This window comes from Physeter macrocephalus, chromosome 14 (assembly GCF_002837175.3).
Source record: "Physeter macrocephalus isolate SW-GA chromosome 14, ASM283717v5, whole genome shotgun sequence".
Lineage (NCBI taxonomy): Eukaryota > Metazoa > Chordata > Mammalia > Artiodactyla > Physeteridae > Physeter > Physeter macrocephalus.
This window is the reverse complement of record NC_041227.1, coordinates 104,274,644-104,298,281: the sequence shown is the minus strand read 5'-3', so window position 1 is coordinate 104,298,281 and position 23,638 is coordinate 104,274,644. Positions and strand designations below refer to the sequence as shown.

The 23,638-nt window shown below is 52.8% G+C and overlaps 1 protein-coding gene across 2 annotated transcripts in view; it reads left to right on the top strand.

The window, feature by feature from the left end:
• MSI2 (musashi RNA binding protein 2) overlaps positions 1–23,638 on the top strand; it is a 137,250-nt gene that overhangs the window by 96,108 nt on the left and 17,504 nt on the right. The window contains exon 3 of one of the 2 annotated variants that reach the window (XR_003683202.1): positions 17,808–17,889. The exons of the other annotated variant lie outside the window; for it this stretch is intronic. The gene's annotated coding sequence lies outside the window, so the exon portion shown is untranslated. Of the gene's footprint in view, positions 1–17,807; positions 17,890–23,638 lie in introns of those variants that run through there. 2 annotated transcript variants of the gene reach the window in all.

Below are 23,638 nucleotides of genomic sequence, written 5' to 3'. Positions count from 1 at the left end.
CTTTATCAATTATGATGTATACTTTTGGGCAGTAACCTTGCTTTTGGATTTATTTTATTTCCCATCCTCACTCATTTCCTCATCTCCTTTTATCACGCTGTAGGCATTTTTCTGACACCTCCAATCCCTTTTGGAACAAAATGAGGTAGAAGTAAATAAATGAATGAAGTTTCTTGGCTTTTGCTCCTGGGTCATCAGAAGGATGACTCCCTGAGTCACACCTGTTAGATGCCAGTAACGAGCTTGGGTCAGGTCACAACTCGAATTCCAACTCAGGGAAGGGTTCGACAGTGGGTCTGCCATTCCTGGTGATCCTGGCACGGGCTGCAATGAATTGGGGGTTGAATTGGGGGAGAACAGGCACAAGGGTCTGGGGAGAAGGAGAGGATGTTTTCATGTCTCCAGGTAGAATTCCAGTGTTCACTGCAATGAAGCTTTGAAACGCTTGTCCTTGGCTCTGTCTTTTCTTCAGTGTGGGGCAGGGTTACATTTTTCTGGCATGTTACCTCGTCAGAAATAAGGAGAGGTACGAGGGAAGGCCAAAAGAGAACGCTGTAAGTTCTTAAGTCTGTTCCCTGCATTGCAGCGTGGACCAAACGATTCCCAAAGAGGCCCAACCAAAAATAAGTTATTATCCTGTTTCTAGTAGCCTGCGGTAAAGTGTTTCTTTTTTGTACTTATTTATTCAATACATATTTATCGAGTGCTTGATACTGTGGGGAAGAAGGCAGTCAGGGTCTGCTCTCAGGGGGTCTAGTCTAGTGGGGGAGACTGGCATTAGACAGATAACACGCATGCAGTTAAATTGCCGTGGTGCTTTGCAGGGAAAGCCAGTGTGCTCTCTGAGTGGGAGAGGGTGCCTAGTCTGGGTTGGGTGGTCATGGAAGGGTCTCTCCAAGGATGTTTAGCCTTCATTCTTCACTGCCTCCTTTCCCTTCCCTGCTTGTTCACCATTAGAGGCCGTTTGAGCTAGGGCGCCGGGCGGGTGACACGCTGAGAAGAGGAGGATTTAGCCTAGGGCGAGGCAGGCTCTCCACAGCAATCTTTCCGCACCCTGGCTGGGCCACCTGTCCCCAAACGGCTGGGTCCCAGGGGGCAGCCCTCCCGGGGGTTCAGTAACGGGCACCGTTTCTTAGAAGGGGCTGGCCACGGAGATAAGACCGCAGTGACAAGGGGGCCATAAATTGTTACCTGTGCCCCTTGGGTTACCCCCCTCTTCCTCCATCACCTCCTTCCTGAGCCTGTGGGGTTGGATTTAGCAACCGGGTTCCTGTTCTTAGGATGGAGCAGAAAGTTGACTCCTGGTGGCTGGGCGTAATCATGGAGATGCAGAGCACTGATAGCGGAATCCATTTAATTTCTGTTGCTCTGCAACTGGGCAGGGGGCGGGGAGCAGGAAGGTCAGGAGTAGTTTGAAAGCCGCAGTTCAGTTACAGAAACAGAACACTCCCCCTAAGGAATTAAAAATGACAATATTTGAGGGGAAATAATGGAAGTGAATTGAGGTGAGGGGTTTAGTCAGAGGATCGTGGAGGCAGAGCAGGTCACAGCTCTGGAAAGCCCAGACCAATCTGGAACCGGGGCCTGAGAATTTTAGCTTTTCCATCAGAGAGGACTGGGTTGTATGTTCGTGCAGTTGGGTTATTTGAGACTTGTTGAGGAGACCTCGGGTGTCTATTAGTTGTCTCTTGTCAATTAGTCGATGCTTGGCGTCAATTCCCTGACACACGATCGGAGGACCCGTCCTCTGTCTTGCTGGTGATGCTGCAGAGGTCCTGGCTTATCTGGCGATTTATGGTTGATCTGATCAAGCCTGTGTGATTTTTATGGGATTCTACAGGGTAGAGGCTGAGAGGTGAGCTTCACATCCAGAAATTTGTGGAATTTTCTAGTCAATCTGTGGCCTGGCCTGACTCAGAGGGTGTGGGAGGGCCCTGCAGAAGAGTCTCCTTGGCTGATCAGTTAGAGAGTGGACATTCTGGGGGCAAGGAGTTGGGCCAACCCAGGCCTTCCTCATCAGGACCACAGAGATGTATCCTGAGGTGACTTGCGTTTATAAATGGATGGCGGCTGTCGCAGGTTATGTGCTCGGCACTGGCAAAATGGTCTTTGTCTTGAAGGAGCTCACAGCCTAGAAGGTGGCCCAGATTTGGGGCATTTCCTAGGAATCTGATGAGTGAATAAATTTCCAGGATTCTTACGGGGATGGGCCAAAGTCTGGGTTAGTGTTTGAGGGCCAGAGAGGGAAGTTGGAACAATGAAGAGAAATTGGAGGTCTATAACTGTCTTAGCTTAGGTGCCGTAACAAAATACCATAGACTGGCACCTTCAACAGCAGAAACTCATTTCTCACAGTTCTGAAGGCGACTGGAAGTTTGAGATGAGGGCGTGTCTTTAGGCTGTGGTGAGGAAGCTCTTCCTGGCTTGCAGACAGCCGTGTTCTCAGTGTGTCCTCACATGGTCCAGAGAGAGAGCTCCAGTGCCAGAATCTTCCTGTTCTTGTAAGGACACCGGTCCCATCCCAAGGACTTCCACCCTCATGACCTCATCTACATCTAATCACCTCCGAAAGGCCCCCACCTCCAAGTACCATCACATTGGGGGTTAGGGCTTCAACATATGATTTTGAGGGGGACACATATCCGATCCATGCTAATAACCCCACAGGTGAAGGGATCCTAGCGTGCCTGGTTCCCTGGAATATAGATGTTGATCGTGTGTCTCTGATACCATAGATGTGTTTGAATGAAGGTAACTGGGTGGAAGTGTGTATGCCTTTCTCCTGTGATTAGATGCACACTCGTACCTGTGATGCTTGGGGTGGGCAGGGTCGGGGGTCTATCCTGGCTAAGACTCAATACCAGCAGGCTGTCCTTGGCTGTGGGTGGTGATCAGAGTGAACTGTCTGCCCTGTCCGGTCTCTCCAGAGTTAGGTGGTTATGTCAACCTTGGATCACCTCTCTTTTTGTCCTGGAAGCCATGCAAGGTGGTTTGACCTGTGCTTGGAAACAAGGCAGGGCTTGCTCTGAGCTGTGAGCTGAAGCGGGGGCGATGGGTATGCCATGTGCAGATGAAGGTCCTTGGAGCCGGCTGGATCGCCAGCTGGGTGGTTGTGCTCAACGCCGGCCGGGGTGAAAGAAGCCATGCCCCTCATTTCTTTTTGAACAGCTTTGTGTTTGTCACCCCTGGGACTTGGAGACCTCTTTGGACCCCATTTCTCTGGGCTTCACGTCAATCAGCTCCTGTTTATCAAGTCTTACCCGGGTCCGTGGTGTGTGTGTGCACACGCGCGACCGTTCTCCGCGCTTGGCTGGGTTGGCACTGGCCTGTCTGTGGGGCATTGAGCTAAAAGAGGTTCAGAGGAGGCAGAGCTCACACCACTGCTAAAGGCCAGAGAACTCTGCTGAAGGACTGGTCATCTTCAAGATGAGCTGGTCTATTTCTAATTGGGCTGCTGCCATGGGCCTTTGATGAATGGCAGTCTGTGCAGGCGCTGGATCTCAGTGTGTTTGTCCCTTTATGTGTCTCTGCCCTGGGAGTGGACATGATTTCCCAGCCGCCCGGGGTGAGGAGTGAGGGGCTGGGGGTGCAGGCTGTGCGGGGAAGAGCTGGCATCTCTGGAGAAACCAGTGAGGCAGTGGGCCTGGACCATCTCTCTTTACTGCCGGGGAAACAGAAGCAGGCTCAGGCCGGAGGCCCCCAGGGTCAGGGGGGCTGTGGCCCGGCCTGCTTGCACCTGACAACACTGCCCCCTGCTGTTCTGCCGGGGCTGCGGGGACCTCACGGCCCTGAAGACAGAGTGTGTGCAGGCCCCATCTTCAGGCCCTTTGTAGGAGGCAGTGACGCGGGCAGTCCACTGATGGGAGGATGGGGTCTTTGTATTTTGTTTCCACCGACCAGGATGGGTTTGCAGAGCCACTCACACTGCTGCCTGGTCCCGGCGATTCATGTGCGCAAGATGGCTGACCGGGGAGTGGGAGGGGGTCCCACAGCCCTGGGAGGCCTCCTGCCGCTCAGAGAGGATGGTGTGCAGGCGTAAGCCTGTCACCCAGTGGGTCTGCCTTAAAAGAGATTTGCCCACCCCCTCCAAGGCCCAAAGCTGACGCTTCTTAAGACATTTGGCGCTGACTTTCAGCCCTGAGGCTCTCGTGTACCTGTGAAGTCTGGCCTTCCTGTCTGCCTCTCCTAGAGTCCAAACCCCCTGGGAAGTGTCTCTCTGTGCTGCAGAAGCCTCCTGTCGCTCGCCTTGCAGCCTGCCCCTGGTTGTAACTGCAGGGAAGTAGGGTTTTGGTGGTTTTTGTTTGTTTGTCTGTTTTTAAGAGAAGTATAGACATCAACGTGCAGACACACCTCTGCAGATGGACCTGGCTTTGAACCTCAGCTTCAGGATGCTATTTTGTACATCTGTGAGCTCCTTGGAGTCTGTTTCATCTTGAGGAAAAGGGGATCCTGTGAGACAGAGCCCCTGCATCATGCACAGAAGGCATGTCCTATCAGGGTTGCTCTCTTTTTCCTTTTCTCAGCCTGATTCTAGTCTTTCTTTTCCTTAGCGGTGGTGTTATTTAAACGTCTTCACGTGAGTTCAGTGTCATCCGGGGCATCACGCTGGTTAATAACTGGGATATGAGAAGCGCTTAGCAGGTTGCCTGGCACACAGTAGGTCCACAAGCAACAGTAGTCATTGTATCTATAGTTGTCCCTTTGGGTAAAAGGGACACCTGCAGGGTCTCTTTTATTGCTCTTTTATTACTATTTCATTTGGTGAAAAGCAGCTTGGTGGCTTCAGGGGGAGGATGCTAGGGCAGAGGAATCTAAGTGAAGCATCCCCTCCATCTGCCTCAACACGGCCCCCTTGAAGGCTCCACTTTTAAGCTCGGCTCTGTGTCACGTTCACTGCCAATTTCGACGAACCTTCTGGAGATGTTTACCTTCTTGGTTTTCAAGCATGAGTGACCTCACTTCCCTAAAGGGGAGTTGCTGTAAGTTTCAGAACTTGGAGAGGTTTTTGTTTGGGGATTTATTTTTGTGAAACAGCATAGGGCTCGTTGGCTTCTGTATAGGGCTTTATGCAGCCTGTCCAGTTAGCCACCTTGCTGTCTCTCCGGAGGAACTGGGTACTTTGTCCTCCACTGGCCTCTCCTGTCCTCTCTTCTTCAGGCTGGGTTCAGTTGCCCGAGATGAGAGTGGATGAGAATGGAGAGAGGATGCCGAAGCGCCGTGGAAGGCTGGGAGCCCGGGCGGAGGTGGGCACGCACGAGGTGGCGCTGGCTTGGGGCCACGTTCCCCTCCCTTTCTTTCTGGCAGGTGTGTAGCGTGGCATCTCCTGCCGGCCTCCGTGGGGCCTGGGCTATCCCTGGCAGACAGTGCAGGAAATCGGACGCTCAGACTCTTTGGAGGACCGAGAGCAGCACCAGGGTGCTTACAGAAATTGCCCGCGTCAAAACGTGAGGGGGCGAGGAAAGGCGGTGAGCAGGGAGACTCATATTCTTTCAAACCAACCGGAGAGAGGCAGGGGCCGCTTCCCACCTGACCGGCTCCTTCCCAGCCCTGGGAAACGGGGCTCCTGGAGACACTCTGTGACTCTGGCAGCCTGTCCGTCCACCTGGCTGACGATGCCCAGGCCCCCTCCGGAGCCGGGCTCCGCACCACGGCAGAGGGAAGCGTGCACTGGGGGGCCTTTTGGCTGGAGCCGTGGACAAGAGGAGGACCCCACGGAGCCCGTGGAGGTTCTGGAACCCGCTTTAGCTTGGCTGCGCCTGCCCCGCAGCCGCCACCCCCAAGGTTTAGCAGCGTCTCGGGCGCGTCCCCATCGGTGCCACGTGTTCCGTGGCAGCAGCTGTTGGTGCTGACTAATGAGACTTCCTGGCAGCTGCGTTGGGCACACTTGGCTCCGGCGGCCTCTCTCTGCCACCCACCCTACCCGGAGCACCCGAGGAAGGTGCCTGCAGGCTGAGTGCAGACAGAGGCTGTCGTGTGGGGAAGCCCGGGAGCTCGGTGACCCAGGGAGCCCCAGAACAGTGGGAGGGCCCACCTCCGTTGTGCCTAGGAGAGACTCTGAGGTCAAAGGGCAAGTTAGGGGCTGAGCTGACACCTAAAGCCGTGTCTCTCAGCCCTCTGAGTTAAGCCGTTCCCCCCTCGGTGAGGCAGGCCTGTCATGGCTTTGGTCTCATTTGATGCCCCAGGCTGCACACTATCGCTCGCTGGCTGTGTGTCCTTGGACAAAGCATTTCACCTCTCTGAGCCTCAGTTTCCTCAGAGGCCAAAGGGGATGTGCCCAGCACAGCCACTTTCCTTTCGTTCTCACTGAAAAACTGGGCCGGATGCCTGTCTCCCCATAAATCCAACGGTGCCCCCGTGGACCGTCCAAGGAACTGCAGCTGCCGTCTGCTTAGCCCTGGGGGGCAGACGGGCAAGGCGCAGAGCCGGAGAAGGAGATGGGAAAGGAAACAGGAGAAACTAAGTGCTTGCTGATTCCTGCCCTTTTACCCCCTCCGCAAACCCCTCTCTGCTTTCAAGTCGTAGAAGGGGCTCGAGCGAGGGGCCCGAATTCCTGACAAATTGACAGAATTCCCGAACGATGGCCAGGCACTCTTTGCCTGATGATCACAGACAGCTACTGCTCACGGAACTTACACCATCAACAGCCTCACGAGGCAGATTCTGCCGTCACCTCCGGCTGTGGACCAGAGCACAGAGGCTCAGCGTGGACGGTGCGCCTTGCCCAGTGGTGGACACTGCAGGGCCACGGGATGACCCAGATCCTTCCGCTAAGCCGTCCTTCTTCTGTGCTGGGAACTTTGTTCCCCAGTAGAGCGGGAAGATGATTCTGGCCGTCTGAAGACCTCCCGGGCCCGGCTTGCCCTCCACATACCACATCTGGTTAGCCTGGCACTGAACGAGGCCCAGGCAGCAAAGAGGGCTTTTCAGGGCACATCTAGAGTGATGAGAGAAGGCCCTGTGGGGGCAGGTCCCCTCTGTGGCTGTAATTAAACCTCCCTGCCTGGTCTGCTTTTCAAGCACCAGCTCTTCAGGGGTTCAGATAGCACGGCTTTGTGCACAGGGCCCTTTCAGTACTTGAAACCGGAGGACATGGGTCTGGTCTGGGGTGCCCCCTTTTTCTCTCCATGAGGCTGAGTTTTTAAAAAGCGGGGTGTTAGCATCAGATGAGTAGCTGACATTGGGGCCTTTGTCATAGAAATTCCGCGATGGATGTTTTCCCCAGGATGCACAGCCAGGGTCCCAAAGGGAGATTTATCCTTTAAGCCTGCCTGCCTTCAGAGGTGTCCCCACTGACTTCCTGGTGAACACCCGCGGGCCAGGGATGCTTTTGTGATCTCTTCCTGGGGGTGATGCCAGAAAAGCCTCTGCTGGTCACCAAACTGTCTGGAGATGAACTGTGCGAGGGAAGATGTTTGCTCCTGGAATAAGACGTTTTGTACGACCCATGCAAGCCTTTAATTTGACATTGCAGTCAGATGCTGAGCTGTCAGGTGCTGGGTTTGAAGTTGAAAGTTGACTTTCCCCCCTGTAGCTACAATGTTCTGTGTCAGCCCGAATTTCAGGTTCCTGGGATTTTTGTGTGTCTACAACTCAACTTGGCGTTCTAATTTAGCGCCCTTGTTTTGTTGTTGTTCTCGCGTTGTTTGTTTTTTGGTGGCGGTGGGTAGCGGAGGGACGGGCTGGTGACAGGGCAAGGGGGGCATTTAATCGTTTATTCTTTTAAGTAGGTTTAATTGTATAAAGATTATAATGCATACAAACGTCTGTAATTAGGGGAGTTGGTTCTGTTAGACAGTGTTTTAGTGAAGAAAATTACAGTGTTCATAACGCAGAGGCAGCATATATTAACATGCAACTAGTTTTTGTTCATTCATGCCGAGTGTTTCCCAGTGCTCCCCGGAGGTGTCTCCCCCAATTCCCAAGTCATCTCAGTCTCTCCGCGCTGCCTGGGCTGCCTTCGGCTGAACCACGCCACTTTCTTAGAATATGGAGCCTTTCTCTAGGGATTTAGGAGACCAAGCTTTGTTCTACGACGGCATGAGTTTCCCTCATTCGTGGAACAGCTGTTTAGGGGTGTCTCCCTTGTACCACAGGCATGGTCCTGGGCATTGCGGGCTGTAGATGTGGATGAGACAGCCGGCTCTTTGCTCTCATGAAGTTTGTAATCTAAAGGAGAGTCAGACTGTAGACAAGAAAGATCAATGAACGTGCTACGTACAGATAGTGATCCGGGTAGAGAGGACATGGAATAGAGTGTTAGGTTGGAGAGGGACTGAGGGCCGGGCTGGGGGTGTGAGGTTGCTCATTTAGGCACAGAGCGGGCGGAGGCCTCCGAGGCCACGGACCATCCAAGGGCCGGGCTCTCCAGGCAGATGGCCGGCCCGTGTAGTGCCCGAGCTCTGTGAGCTCCGGGAGCCGGAGGACGGATGTTGGAGCTGGAGCAGAGCTAGGGGGCAGGGGCTGGGAGATGAAGGTGGAGAGGTGGGCAGGACACTGTTGGGAGTGTGGATTTATTCTCAGTGCGCTGGGGAGAGCCCTTCTGGTCCTGCCCATGTGGCCCCCCCTTGGGGCTCTCTGCCACGTGGGCTTCCACGTCAGAGGTGCCAAGCACACAGAATAGGTGTTTTTCCCTGGAGGTGAGCCTTTTAGGCCCTGCAGGGGTGCTCTCAGTTGGGGCTCCTCCTTGAGGATCTCGTCAGTTACTGGCGTGCAGGCACCACGAGGGACACCAGTTAGAGAAAAGGGTGAGCATCCATTCAACTCAGGAAGTATTCTTCAAGGGCCCACTAGGCCGTAAAACAGGTGGTTCCACGTGCTCTAGGAGCATCACTGATTCTGAGTGACTCCATCTGGAATCTGAAGGGTGAGTAAGAGCTTGATAGGACAGATGAAAATGGGAAGGACTCTTCTGGCAAGGGGAAACCCACTTGGGCAAGAGTGTGTTAGGGGAACACCACGTAATCTGGTGTGGCAAGAAATGAGCCTCGGGCTTCCCCGGTGGCGCAGTGGTTGAGAGTCCGCCTGCCGATGCAGGGGACGCGGGTCTGCTTCCCTGTTGCAGCAAGCCGGGGTGGGGCGGGGGGTAGCTTGGGGAGGAATGGATCCGTGAGGTCCAGGACCGCCTGTTCGGCTTTCACGTCTTTGGGGCAGAGGCATGCTTGCTCCAAGGTTCTCATGGCTCGAGGAACGGTCATACTTGGCTGTCTCCATAAGGACTTGACTTTGTGTTGGCTCTGGGAGCCTCGAAACCCGGTGAGGAGTAGAAAAGGAAGCCTGGAGAGGTTGAGGTGGCACGGTCACGGTGTCATCAGCCATTGCCATGGCTTGGACGTTGGGCTGGCCTCTGCATAGCTGCTCTGAGCCTCAGCTTCCTCTTCTGCAAAATGGGGGGGTCACGGTTAGAAATGAGTGGAGAATTGGAGAGAGCGTCAACTGAGGTCATGCGTGCAGAGTCTGGCACCGAGGAAGTAAGTGCTTAGTAAATGTTAAATAGCCTTTGTCATCATTAAAGCCTCCCGTTACTGGGTCGTTGACTGAAAGCCAAGCTAGGGTGGAAACGCAGATATCTGACTCCCAGGCCGATGCCCTTTTCGTGATGCGCCAATGCCGATACCACCCACCCATCCTGTGCGCCCCCGTCACAGCCCCTGATTTACAGGAATGCACACGTAGTACCCGTGTGGGTGCCAGGTGCACTCAGCCTACTCCTGCTTGGGGTGAGGCCCCTCTTGGGAGGGGTGAGGCTGCCTTGCTTCCTCACTGTCTCACCTCCACCACCATCCCTTCTCACCCACGTCCTGGTCTATAGCCCCAGAGTAACAGGTCTCCCCCACTTTGGAATTGTTTTCACATCTATGAAGGACTGGGGTTGCTGGGGGTTTTTTGGGTTTGTTTTTTGTTTTTTAATTGGTTGGTGACCAAAGAAATCTGTGACTTTGTAGACCAGCAGAGATACATTTCATAAAGTGTACCTCGGCTGCTGGAGAGTGCTAACTACCCTCTGGTTGGCTGCCTTCGTTTTCCTCGGCTTTGCCCAGGCTTGATCATAGACACGTACTTTGGGTGTCCATTATAGACCTTTGCATCTGTTTGCAAGAAGTAATTTCTAGTTCACTTACTGACTAGAGAAGAAAATGAAGTGTTTTAGTGCAGACACGTCAGACACGGCAGATTTTTTTCCCTTCCCATGCTGCAAATGAACAGTGAAGAATGACTCACTTTTGCTATTAAAAGCTATAGCGCCTGTAAAAAAAATAGTAAATTATGGAGACATTATCAAAGTTTATAGGCACTAGAGTTTGACCTTCAGCAAATTCAACATTAGAGGGAACAGGGTTTCCTCTTCCCTCTTCAAAAGGGAAAATGAGAGGGAGGAAAAAGATTTATTTCCTTCTGGGGCTAGAGCAGCAACTGGAAATGGCATCCCCCAGGTGAAAGAAAGGAAAAAAAAGCTTCGTTAAATTACATAAAGTAATACAGGAAGACAGTCTCTTTGGGAAAAATGAAGACCTGTAGAAAAGGTGAATTCCCTGTGGACAGTTCACTCCCCGTCCTTGTTCCTTGTCCCTACGCCCCGAACTTGCTTTTATCATTTTGGTGAATATCCATACAGAGCTTTTTCTGTGCATTTATGTACTTTTCTGTATACTCAGAGGAAATAATAGAGTATTGTTTTGTTGTGGTAGGCTTTCGCCTTTGCCCCAAACCTTCGCTTTTTCTCCTTTCCTTTCTGGAGACTTAGCTGGGAGAAGAGGGGAACTTGGAGGGATCAGTGTAGGGCTTGGATGGCCTGGCAGGTGGCGGTGCTGTTTCTACCCTCTTAGTTCTCCTTGGGCTCCATGAAGCTTCCTCACTGTTGCGAATCCGGGAAGATGGATGGTTAAGAAGATTGGGGAGATAGGTTGTTGTACGATGCAGGTAAGTGTCCAGAAGGAGCAAAGTGTTGGGGAGTTAATTGAGGGCCAGAGGGATTTAGACTTACGCTTCCTTTGCTTAAGACCCTGACAGTCTTTTGAACCAGGAGGGCCCCAAACTGTCTGCCGGACAGTAGTGTCCATGGCATGGTTTTGAGTGTGTAAATGTGTAAGAGTGTGGGTGTGTGCGTGCATATGTGGGTACACACTTACGGTAGGGATTTTATGGAGAAGGCTCCATCTCCTTGGCAGACAGTCTTGTCCTGGAGTGCACAAATGAGATCCTTAGCTGGGGAAGTCAGTCCTCAGACATGAACGATGGTGTTTGAGGAAGGCTCCTTTAAAGAGCTGGTTGGTATTTCTGAAGTAGCGGGCCCATCTGCCCGTGGTGGACGCCCAAGGACCTTCCGCAAGCGGTCGCATCCATGCCGCCTGTCCTGTGACATCTCTGCAGCAGCGGCAGTCTGGGCCTCCCGTCTCTGAACAGCGGACACTTTGCCCTCTTTCCAAGAGCAGAGATCCCGTAGCTGTTGCTGGATCTTCGCAGAGGACGGATCCCTCATCTCTTTCTCTCCTGCTTGTACCTCTGCCGAGGCCAGCAGAGAAAATTGCTTTGGTGTTTTGCTTCTCTCTGCGATTTAAGGTGGGATGTTGAAGATGCAGAGCCTTAGGAAGGCAGATGTGTGATTCGGGAATTACAGTGAAATTGGCACAGCTCTCTGGCCTGGCCAACTTTCCTCCTCCTCGCCTCCTTATAGGGCGGCATACGGCCTCTAAGGCTCTTCACAACTGCTGCCCAGCAGGGGCACTTGGGCCTTTCAGAAAGAGGGAAGGGACAAGTGCAATCTGTCACTTCTATTAGCTGGCTCTCTGGTCCCAGCTTCCCAGGGGGAAGAAGAGCACGGAGGGATCTGGGGGTTGTGAAAATGAGGAGCCTGGACCCCTCCAAGCTTTGTTGACCGTGAACAACGGTGATGGCGTCTCCTTCTTGCCTGGAGAGTAGCTCTCCTGTGTGCGCACATCCACCTGACCTGGAGGTGGGCCCCTCTGACCACACCCCCTTCCTCAGGCTCCAGGTAGAGGGCACGGTAAGGGCTTCCATGGTCAGCACCTTGCAGACCAGCTTAGCGACTTCCCTAGACGCTCAATGGAGGTTTGTCCAGCTGGGGGTCCGGCTAGGAGATTCCGGCCATCTCCACCTTGGCTCTAGACAATGCGTCATGCATCCCCCTCCTCTTCACTGGGAGAGAGGGACCCTCTCCTCCAGATGGCACACTCTTAGCTGGAAGGGGCCCCAGGGGCCTGTGTCCATCCTGCCAGAGGGAAAATGACTTGCCCAGGACTGCCTTGCCTGTCGGTGGCAGAATCAAGTCTAGAAACCAGACCTCTGCCTCCTGGCTATGTGTGCCCCACCGTAGGCCAGAGACCCCCGACCTATGTGTCCCGGACTCTTGAGGGGCAGACCAGTTATTGTTGTGATCATCTGCTCACTTTCATTCTCTATAGATTAGGATCATTAAACGTGGACTGTCTCTTCTGGACTTAGATTGAAAGAGCAAAGGGGGATGTTGTTCTTGAGGTTCGTGCCCCGGTCCGGGAGGATCCCGCATGCCGCGGAGCGGCTGGGCCCGTGAGCCGTGGCCGCTGAGCCTGCGCGTCCGGAGCCCGTGCTCCGCGACGGGAGAGGCCGCGACAGTGAGAGGCCCGCGTACCGCAAAAAAAAAAAAAAAAAAAAAAAAAAAAGAAATGAGCCTTTTGGGGAGACGTGCCAATATCAGAGTGGGCCACGCCTTGAAGCTTTGGACTTTACTGTTTAGCTGCACTCACATGTGCTTTGATGCCATGTTGATCCATAAACCCTGAATGCAACAAATCCATTTGCTCCGAGGGGATTGACCGTCACCCTTAACAACTCTGAAGCCAGCTGCGGCAGTTTGTTCTAAATTTCAAAGCCCCCTGCTCGGGAAGGGGGACCCCTGGACAGATGGACTGGCTGTGGAGGGCTGGTCCATGTTTTGTCCGAGCCTGCTGTCACATGAGTAAGGCCCAGCTGACCCAGCTGTCCTGCCGAGCTCTCAGTCAGATGGTGAGTGTGTGGAATGACATAGGCCGTCTCAGGTTTTATAGCTACACTCCCAGCAGCCTCTATGCCCTTTTCCTCCAGCCCCTGGGAGGCCAGACAATCAGTCCCCTGTTGATTTCCCGACCCCAGGGCCCACATCCTCTGCTTCTTGTTGCTTAGCCTCCAGAACGTCAGTTCTGGCCATCATGGTTCTCTTTCCTGCCCCCCTGATCATTTACTTCTGGTCGAAAGCCAAGAAGCGCGTCATCCGAAACATCACTGGCACGCCTCTCCTGGTTGGTGTGGGGCAAGCAGTGAGCTACTAGACTCTCAGTGTAGGTTTCAGCCGACCGAGGGCGGAGGTAAAGTTACAAGTTACAGAACACGAGGCAGGCATTTGTGTGCCGGATCCGGAGCAGGCGGTTCCAGGGCTCTCTGGTGAGCACACTCTTCCTGGCCTTGCTGAAAGCCGATTTGCTGCGGTGAAGTAAAATATGTCCCTAATTGTTTGTGGTGCGGGAAAGCAGTCCCACAAGCATTAATTTGCCTAAGCCCAGAGTGTGTGAGAAAGAGCCTGCCTGGCATGTTTTTCTTTTCCATTAACACTTCTGTGATAAAGAGCTTAGATGCACTGAGAGAAATTAATGAAACCATTGTAACAATCGTGCGCGCGTAGGTAATTTATTAAGGACAATTAAAAAGCTTTAAAAATCATCCGTGGGGCAAAATGAACGGGAAGACAGTGTGCGGTGGATTTTGGCAGGGACCCTGCCCGTGGGTTTGTGGCGCGGGTCCCCCTCGCCCCCAGTAGAACGACACAACGGCGGGGGGGGAACATGGATTTCTGCTATCGAAACGGTTAATAACAAAAATCTCATGCTGCTTCCCTGTTGCAGCAAGCCGGGGTGGGGCGGGGGGTAGCTTGGGGAGGAATGGATCCGTGAGGTCCAGGACCGCCTGTTCGGCTTTCACGTCTTTGGGGCAGAGGCATGCTTGCTCCAAGGTTCTCATGGCTCGAGGAACGGTCATACTTGGCTGTCTCCATAAGGACTTGACTTTGTGTTGGCTCTGGGAGCCTCGAAACCCGGTGAGGAGTAGAAAAGGAAGCCTGGAGAGGTTGAGGTGGCACGGTCACGGTGTCATCAGCCATTGCCATGGCTTGGACGTTGGGCTGGCCTCTGCATAGCTGCTCTGAGCCTCAGCTTCCTCTTCTGCAAAATGGGGGGGTCACGGTTAGAAATGAGTGGAGAATTGGAGAGAGCGTCAACTGAGGTCATGCGTGCAGAGTCTGGCACCGAGGAAGTAAGTGCTTAGTAAATGTTAAATAGCCTTTGTCATCATTAAAGCCTCCCGTTACTGGGTCGTTGACTGAAAGCCAAGCTAGGGTGGAAACGCAGATATCTGACTCCCAGGCCGATGCCCTTTTCGTGATGCGCCAATGCCGATACCACCCACCCATCCTGTGCGCCCCCGTCACAGCCCCTGATTTACAGGAATGCACACGTAGTACCCGTGTGGGTGCCAGGTGCACTCAGCCTACTCCTGCTTGGGGTGAGGCCCCTCTTGGGAGGGGTGAGGCTGCCTTGCTTCCTCACTGTCTCACCTCCACCACCATCCCTTCTCACCCACGTCCTGGTCTATAGCCCCAGAGTAACAGGTCTCCCCCACTTTGGAATTGTTTTCACATCTATGAAGGACTGGGGTTGCTGGGGGTTTTTTGGGTTTGTTTTTTGTTTTTTAATTGGTTGGTGACCAAAGAAATCTGTGACTTTGTAGACCAGCAGAGATACATTTCATAAAGTGTACCTCGGCTGCTGGAGAGTGCTAACTACCCTCTGGTTGGCTGCCTTCGTTTTCCTCGGCTTTGCCCAGGCTTGATCATAGACACGTACTTTGGGTGTCCATTATAGACCTTTGCATCTGTTTGCAAGAAGTAATTTCTAGTTCACTTACTGACTAGAGAAGAAAATGAAGTGTTTTAGTGCAGACACGTCAGACACGGCAGATTTTTTTCCCTTCCCATGCTGCAAATGAACAGTGAAGAATGACTCACTTTTGCTATTAAAAGCTATAGCGCCTGTAAAAAAAATAGTAAATTATGGAGACATTATCAAAGTTTATAGGCACTAGAGTTTGACCTTCAGCAAATTCAACATTAGAGGGAACAGGGTTTCCTCTTCCCTCTTCAAAAGGGAAAATGAGAGGGAGGAAAAAGATTTATTTCCTTCTGGGGCTAGAGCAGCAACTGGAAATGGCATCCCCCAGGTGAAAGAAAGGAAAAAAAAGCTTCGTTAAATTACATAAAGTAATACAGGAAGACAGTCTCTTTGGGAAAAATGAAGACCTGTAGAAAAGGTGAATTCCCTGTGGACAGTTCACTCCCCGTCCTTGTTCCTTGTCCCTACGCCCCGAACTTGCTTTTATCATTTTGGTGAATATCCATACAGAGCTTTTTCTGTGCATTTATGTACTTTTCTGTATACTCAGAGGAAATAATAGAGTATTGTTTTGTTGTGGTAGGCTTTCGCCTTTGCCCCAAACCTTCGCTTTTTCTCCTTTCCTTTCTGGAGACTTAGCTGGGAGAAGAGGGGAACTTGGAGGGATCAGTGTAGGGCTTGGATGGCCTGGCAGGTGGCGGTGCTGTTTCTACCCTCTTAGTTCTCCTTGGGCTCCATGAAGCTTCCTCACTGTTGCGAATCCGGGAAGATGGATGGTTAAGAAGATTGGGGAGATAGGTTGTTGTACGATGCAGGTAAGTGTCCAGAAGGAGCAAAGTGTTGGGGAGTTAATTGAGGGCCAGAGGGATTTAGACTTACGCTTCCTTTGCTTAAGACCCTGACAGTCTTTTGAACCAGGAGGGCCCCAAACTGTCTGCCGGACAGTAGTGTCCATGGCATGGTTTTGAGTGTGTAAATGTGTAAGAGTGTGGGTGTGTGCGTGCATATGTGGGTACACACTTACGGTAGGGATTTTATGGAGAAGGCTCCATCTCCTTGGCAGACAGTCTTGTCCTGGAGTGCACAAATGAGATCCTTAGCTGGGGAAGTCAGTCCTCAGACATGAACGATGGTGTTTGAGGAAGGCTCCTTTAAAGAGCTGGTTGGTATTTCTGAAGTAGCGGGCCCATCTGCCCGTGGTGGACGCCCAAGGACCTTCCGCAAGCGGTCGCATCCATGCCGCCTGTCCTGTGACATCTCTGCAGCAGCGGCAGTCTGGGCCTCCCGTCTCTGAACAGCGGACACTTTGCCCTCTTTCCAAGAGCAGAGATCCCGTAGCTGTTGCTGGATCTTCGCAGAGGACGGATCCCTCATCTCTTTCTCTCCTGCTTGTACCTCTGCCGAGGCCAGCAGAGAAAATTGCTTTGGTGTTTTGCTTCTCTCTGCGATTTAAGGTGGGATGTTGAAGATGCAGAGCCTTAGGAAGGCAGATGTGTGATTCGGGAATTACAGTGAAATTGGCACAGCTCTCTGGCCTGGCCAACTTTCCTCCTCCTCGCCTCCTTATAGGGCGGCATACGGCCTCTAAGGCTCTTCACAACTGCTGCCCAGCAGGGGCACTTGGGCCTTTCAGAAAGAGGGAAGGGACAAGTGCAATCTGTCACTTCTATTAGCTGGCTCTCTGGTCCCAGCTTCCCAGGGGGAAGAAGAGCACGGAGGGATCTGGGGGTTGTGAAAATGAGGAGCCTGGACCCCTCCAAGCTTTGTTGACCGTGAACAACGGTGATGGCGTCTCCTTCTTGCCTGGAGAGTAGCTCTCCTGTGTGCGCACATCCACCTGACCTGGAGGTGGGCCCCTCTGACCACACCCCCTTCCTCAGGCTCCAGGTAGAGGGCACGGTAAGGGCTTCCATGGTCAGCACCTTGCAGACCAGCTTAGCGACTTCCCTAGACGCTCAATGGAGGTTTGTCCAGCTGGGGGTCCGGCTAGGAGATTCCGGCCATCTCCACCTTGGCTCTAGACAATGCGTCATGCATCTCCCTCCTCTTCGCTGGGAGAGAGGGACCCTCTCCAGATGGCACACTCTTAGCTGGAAGGGGCCCCAGGGGCCTGTGTCCATCCTGCCAGAGGGAAAATGACTTGCCCAGGACTGCCTTGCCTGTCGGTGGCAGAATCAAGTCTAGAAACCAGACCTCTGCCTCCTGGCTATGTGTGCCCCACCGTAGGCCAGAGACCCCCGACCTATGTGTCCCGGACTCTTGAGGGGCAGACCAGTTATTGTTGTGATCATCTGCTCACTTTCATTCTCTATAGATTAGGATCATTAAACGTGGACTGTCTCTTCTGGACTTAGATTGAAAGAGCAAAGGGGGATGTTGTTCTTGAAAAGGTTGTTCTCTAAGAGGGTTCTGATCTGTAGAGAGAAGGCCTGATTTCTCTCATTTTTGCAGTTGGAACAGCTACCATTTACTCGGTGCCCACAACATGCCAGGCCCTGAGCCACGCACTACTTGGGCATCATCTTACCCATTTCTCCTACCCGCCCCCGTGAGGCTGGTACTGTCCTCATCCCTGTTTCACTGATGAGGACCTGGGGAGAGGTTCACGTCCTGCCCCCAGCTGACACAGCTGAGACGTGGAGATGTGGGATTTGGACACAGGGTTTAACCTCAGAGAGGAGGGGGCTTCTCACCCGTGCACATAATCACTGTGGTGCCACCTTCCTGGTTTTGGGGGCATCTTGTGACAGCTCGTGAGGCCTGCTGCCCCGGCAGTGGGCACCACAGGTCCCATCTGTAACCTGATAACTTGGGGTTGAGCCGTATCCCTAAAATTACTGCGTGGTGAGGATTCAGTGGTATCATGGGATACTTGATTTCATTTGCTTTTCCCAGTGCGGTAGAGGGACAAAGCAAGAAGCTTAACTCCAGCGTCGGAATAGCAGCTTCCCTGGTGGCGCAGCGGTTGAGAATCTGCCGGTTCGTGCCCCGGTCCGGGAGGATCCCGCATGCCGCGGAGCGGCTGGGCCCGTGAGCCGTGGCCGCTGAGCCTGCGCGTCCGGAGCCCGTGCTCCGCGACGGGAGAGGCCGCGACAGTGAGAGGCCCGCGTACCGCAAAAAAAAAAAAAAAAAAAAAAAAAAAAGAAATGAGCCTTTTGGGGAGACGTGCCAATATCAGAGTGGGCCACGCCTTGAAGCTTTGGACTTTACTGTTTAGCTGCACTCACATGTGCTTTGATGCCATGTTGATCCATAAACCCTGAATGCAACAAATCCATTTGCTCCGAGGGGATTGACCGTCACCCTTAACAACTCTGAAGCCAGCTGCGGCAGTTTGTTCTAAATTTCAAAGCCCCCTGCTCGGGAAGGGGGACCCCTGGACAGATGGACTGGCTGTGGAGGGCTGGTCCATGTTTTGTCCGAGCCTGCTGTCACATGAGTAAGGCCCAGCTGACCCAGCTGTCCTGCCGAGCTCTCAGTCAGATGGTGAGTGTGTGGAATGACATAGGCCGTCTCAGGTTTTATAGCTACACTCCCAGCAGCCTCTATGCCCTTTTCCTCCAGCCCCTGGGAGGCCAGACAATCAGTCCCCTGTTGATTTCCCGACCCCAGGGCCCACATCCTCTGCTTCTTGTTGCTTAGCCTCCAGAACGTCAGTTCTGGCCATCATGGTTCTCTTTCCTGCCCCCCTGATCATTTACTTCTGGTCGAAAGCCAAGAAGCGCGTCATCCGAAACATCACTGGCACGCCTCTCCTGGTTGGTGTGGGGCAAGCAGTGAGCTACTAGACTCTCAGTGTAGGTTTCAGCCGACCGAGGGCGGAGGTAAAGTTACAAGTTACAGAACACGAGGCAGGCATTTGTGTGCCGGATCCGGAGCAGGCGGTTCCAGGGCTCTCTGGTGAGCACACTCTTCCTGGCCTTGCTGAAAGCCGATTTGCTGCGGTGAAGTAAAATATGTCCCTAATTGTTTGTGGTGCGGGAAAGCAGTCCCACAAGCATTAATTTGCCTAAGCCCAGAGTGTGTGAGAAAGAGCCTGCCTGGCATGTTTTTCTTTTCCATTAACACTTCTGTGATAAAGAGCTTAGATGCACTGAGAGAAATTAATGAAACCATTGTAACAATCGTGCGCGCGTAGGTAATTTATTAAGGACAATTAAAAAGCTTTAAAAATCATCCGTGGGGCAAAATGAACGGGAAGACAGTGTGCGGTGGATTTTGGCAGGGACCCTGCCCGTGGGTTTGTGGCGCGGGTCCCCCTCGCCCCCAGTAGAACGACACAACGGCGGGGGGGGAACATGGATTTCTGCTATCGAAACGGTTAATAACAAAAATCTCATGCTGCTTCCCTGTTGCAGCAAGCCGGGGTGGGGCGGGGGGTAGCTTGGGGAGGAATGGATCCGTGAGGTCCAGGACCGCCTGTTCGGCTTTCACGTCTTTGGGGCAGAGGCATGCTTGCTCCAAGGTTCTCATGGCTCGAGGAACGGTCATACTTGGCTGTCTCCATAAGGACTTGACTTTGTGTTGGCTCTGGGAGCCTCGAAACCCGGTGAGGAGTAGAAAAGGAAGCCTGGAGAGGTTGAGGTGGCACGGTCACGGTGTCATCAGCCATTGCCATGGCTTGGACGTTGGGCTGGCCTCTGCATAGCTGCTCTGAGCCTCAGCTTCCTCTTCTGCAAAATGGGGGGGTCACGGTTAGAAATGAGTGGAGAATTGGAGAGAGCGTCAACTGAGGTCATGCGTGCAGAGTCTGGCACCGAGGAAGTAAGTGCTTAGTAAATGTTAAATAGCCTTTGTCATCATTAAAGCCTCCCGTTACTGGGTCGTTGACTGAAAGCCAAGCTAGGGTGGAAACGCAGATATCTGACTCCCAGGCCGATGCCCTTTTCGTGATGCGCCAATGCCGATACCACCCACCCATCCTGTGCGCCCCCGTCACAGCCCCTGATTTACAGGAATGCACACGTAGTACCCGTGTGGGTGCCAGGTGCACTCAGCCTACTCCTGCTTGGGGTGAGGCCCCTCTTGGGAGGGGTGAGGCTGCCTTGCTTCCTCACTGTCTCACCTCCACCACCATCCCTTCTCACCCACGTCCTGGTCTATAGCCCCAGAGTAACAGGTCTCCCCCACTTTGGAATTGTTTTCACATCTATGAAGGACTGGGGTTGCTGGGGGTTTTTTGGGTTTGTTTTTTGTTTTTTAATTGGTTGGTGACCAAAGAAATCTGTGACTTTGTAGACCAGCAGAGATACATTTCATAAAGTGTACCTCGGCTGCTGGAGAGTGCTAACTACCCTCTGGTTGGCTGCCTTCGTTTTCCTCGGCTTTGCCCAGGCTTGATCATAGACACGTACTTTGGGTGTCCATTATAGACCTTTGCATCTGTTTGCAAGAAGTAATTTCTAGTTCACTTACTGACTAGAGAAGAAAATGAAGTGTTTTAGTGCAGACACGTCAGACACGGCAGATTTTTTTCCCTTCCCATGCTGCAAATGAACAGTGAAGAATGACTCACTTTTGCTATTAAAAGCTATAGCGCCTGTAAAAAAAATAGTAAATTATGGAGACATTATCAAAGTTTATAGGCACTAGAGTTTGACCTTCAGCAAATTCAACATTAGAGGGAACAGGGTTTCCTCTTCCCTCTTCAAAAGGGAAAATGAGAGGGAGGAAAAAGATTTATTTCCTTCTGGGGCTAGAGCAGCAACTGGAAATGGCATCCCCCAGGTGAAAGAAAGGAAAAAAAAGCTTCGTTAAATTACATAAAGTAATACAGGAAGACAGTCTCTTTGGGAAAAATGAAGACCTGTAGAAAAGGTGAATTCCCTGTGGACAGTTCACTCCCCGTCCTTGTTCCTTGTCCCTACGCCCCGAACTTGCTTTTATCATTTTGGTGAATATCCATACAGAGCTTTTTCTGTGCATTTATGTACTTTTCTGTATACTCAGAGGAAATAATAGAGTATTGTTTTGTTGTGGTAGGCTTTCGCCTTTGCCCCAAACCTTCGCTTTTTCTCCTTTCCTTTCTGGAGACTTAGCTGGGAGAAGAGGGGAACTTGGAGGGATCAGTGTAGGGCTTGGATGGCCTGGCAGGTGGCGGTGCTGTTTCTACCCTCTTAGTTCTCCTTGGGCTCCATGAAGCTTCCTCACTGTTGCGAATCCGGGAAGATGGATGGTTAAGAAGATTGGGGAGATAGGTTGTTGTACGATGCAGGTAAGTGTCCAGAAGGAGCAAAGTGTTGGGGAGTTAATTGAGGGCCAGAGGGATTTAGACTTACGCTTCCTTTGCTTAAGACCCTGACAGTCTTTTGAACCAGGAGGGCCCCAAACTGTCTGCCGGACAGTAGTGTCCATGGCATGGTTTTGAGTGTGTAAATGTGTAAGAGTGTGGGTGTGTGCGTGCATATGTGGGTACACACTTACGGTAGGGATTTTATGGAGAAGGCTCCATCTCCTTGGCAGACAGTCTTGTCCTGGAGTGCACAAATGAGATCCTTAGCTGGGGAAGTCAGTCCTCAGACATGAACGATGGTGTTTGAGGAAGGCTCCTTTAAAGAGCTGGTTGGTATTTCTGAAGTAGCGGGCCCATCTGCCCGTGGTGGACGCCCAAGGACCTTCCGCAAGCGGTCGCATCCATGCCGCCTGTCCTGTGACATCTCTGCAGCAGCGGCAGTCTGGGCCTCCCGTCTCTGAACAGCGGACACTTTGCCCTCTTTCCAAGAGCAGAGATCCCGTAGCTGTTGCTGGATCTTCGCAGAGGACGGATCCCTCATCTCTTTCTCTCCTGCTTGTACCTCTGCCGAGGCCAGCAGAGAAAATTGCTTTGGTGTTTTGCTTCTCTCTGCGATTTAAGGTGGGATGTTGAAGATGCAGAGCCTTAGGAAGGCAGATGTGTGATTCGGGAATTACAGTGAAATTGGCACAGCTCTCTGGCCTGGCCAACTTTCCTCCTCCTCGCCTCCTTATAGGGCGGCATACGGCCTCTAAGGCTCTTCACAACTGCTGCCCAGCAGGGGCACTTGGGCCTTTCAGAAAGAGGGAAGGGACAAGTGCAATCTGTCACTTCTATTAGCTGGCTCTCTGGTCCCAGCTTCCCAGGGGGAAGAAGAGCACGGAGGGATCTGGGGGTTGTGAAAATGAGGAGCCTGGACCCCTCCAAGCTTTGTTGACCGTGACCAACGGTGATGGCGTCTCCTTCTTGCCTGGAGAGTAGCTCTCCTGTGTGCGCACATCCACCTGACCTGGAGGTGGGCCCCTCTGACCACACCTCCTTCCTCAGGCTCCAGGTAGAGGGCACGGTAAGGGCTTCCATGGTCAGCACCTTGCAGACCAGCTTAGCGACTTCCCTAGACGCTCAGTGGAGGTTTGTCCAGCTGGGGGTCCGGCTGGGAGATTCCGGCCATCTCCACCTTGGCTCTAGACAATGCGTCATGCATCCCCCTCCTCTTCACTGGGAGAGAGGGACCCTCTCCTCCAGATGGCACACTCTTAGCTGGAAGGGGCCCCAGGGGCCTGTGTCCATCCTGCCAGGGGGGAAATGACTTGCCCAGGACTGCCTTGCCTGTCGGTGGCAGAATCAAGTCTAGAAACCAGACCTCTGCCTCCTGGCTATGTGTGCCCCACCGTAGGCCAGAGACCCCCGACCTATGTGTCCCGGACTCTTGAGGGGCAGACCAGTTATTGTTGTGATCATCTGCTCACTTTCATTCTCTATAGATTAGGATCATTAAACGTGGACTGTCTCTTCTGGACTTAGATTGAAAGAGCAAAGGGGGATGTTGTTCTTGAAAAGGTTGTTCTCTAAGAGGGTTCTGATCTGTAGAGAGAAGGCCTGATTTCTCTCATTTTTGCAGTTGGAACAGCTACCATTTACTCGGTGCCCACAACATGCCAGGCCCTGAGCCACGCACTACTTGGGCATCATCTTACCCATTTCTCCTACCCGCCCCCGTGAGGCTGGTACTGTCCTCATCCCTGTTTCACTGATGAGGACCTGGGGAGAGGTTCACGTCCTGCCCCCAGCTGACACAGCTGAGACGTGGAGATGTGGGATTTGGACACAGGGTTTAACCTCAGAGAGGAGGGGGCTTCTCACCCGTGCACATAATCACTGTGGTGCCACCTTCCTGGTTTTGGGGGCATCTTGTGACAGCTCGTGAGGCCTGCTGCCCCGGCAGTGGGCACCACAGGTCCCATCTGTAACCTGATAACTTGGGGTTGAGCCGTATCCCTAAAATTACTGCGTGGTGAGGATTCAGTGGTATCATGGGATACTTGATTTCATTTGCTTTTCCCAGTGCGGTAGAGGGACAAAGCAAGAAGCTTAACTCCAGCGTCGGAATAGCAGCTTCCCTGGTGGCGCAGCGGTTGAGAATCTGCCTGCCAATGCAGGGGACACGGGTTCGAGCCCTGATCCTGGAAGATCCCGCATGCTGCAGAGCAACTAAGCCCCGTGCGCTACAACTACTGAGCCTGCGCTCTAGAGCCCACGAGCCACAACAACTGAGCCCACGTGCTGCAACGGCTGAAGCCCACGTGCTGCCACGGCTGAAGCCCACGTGCCTAGAGCCCATGCTCTGCAACAAGAGAAGCCACCACAGTAAGAAGCCCGCGCACTGCAACGAAGAGTAGCCCCCACTCTCGGCAACTAGAGAAACCCCATGCGCAGCAACAAATGCCCAACACAGCCAAAAATAAATAAATTTATTTAAAAAAAAAAAAAAAAA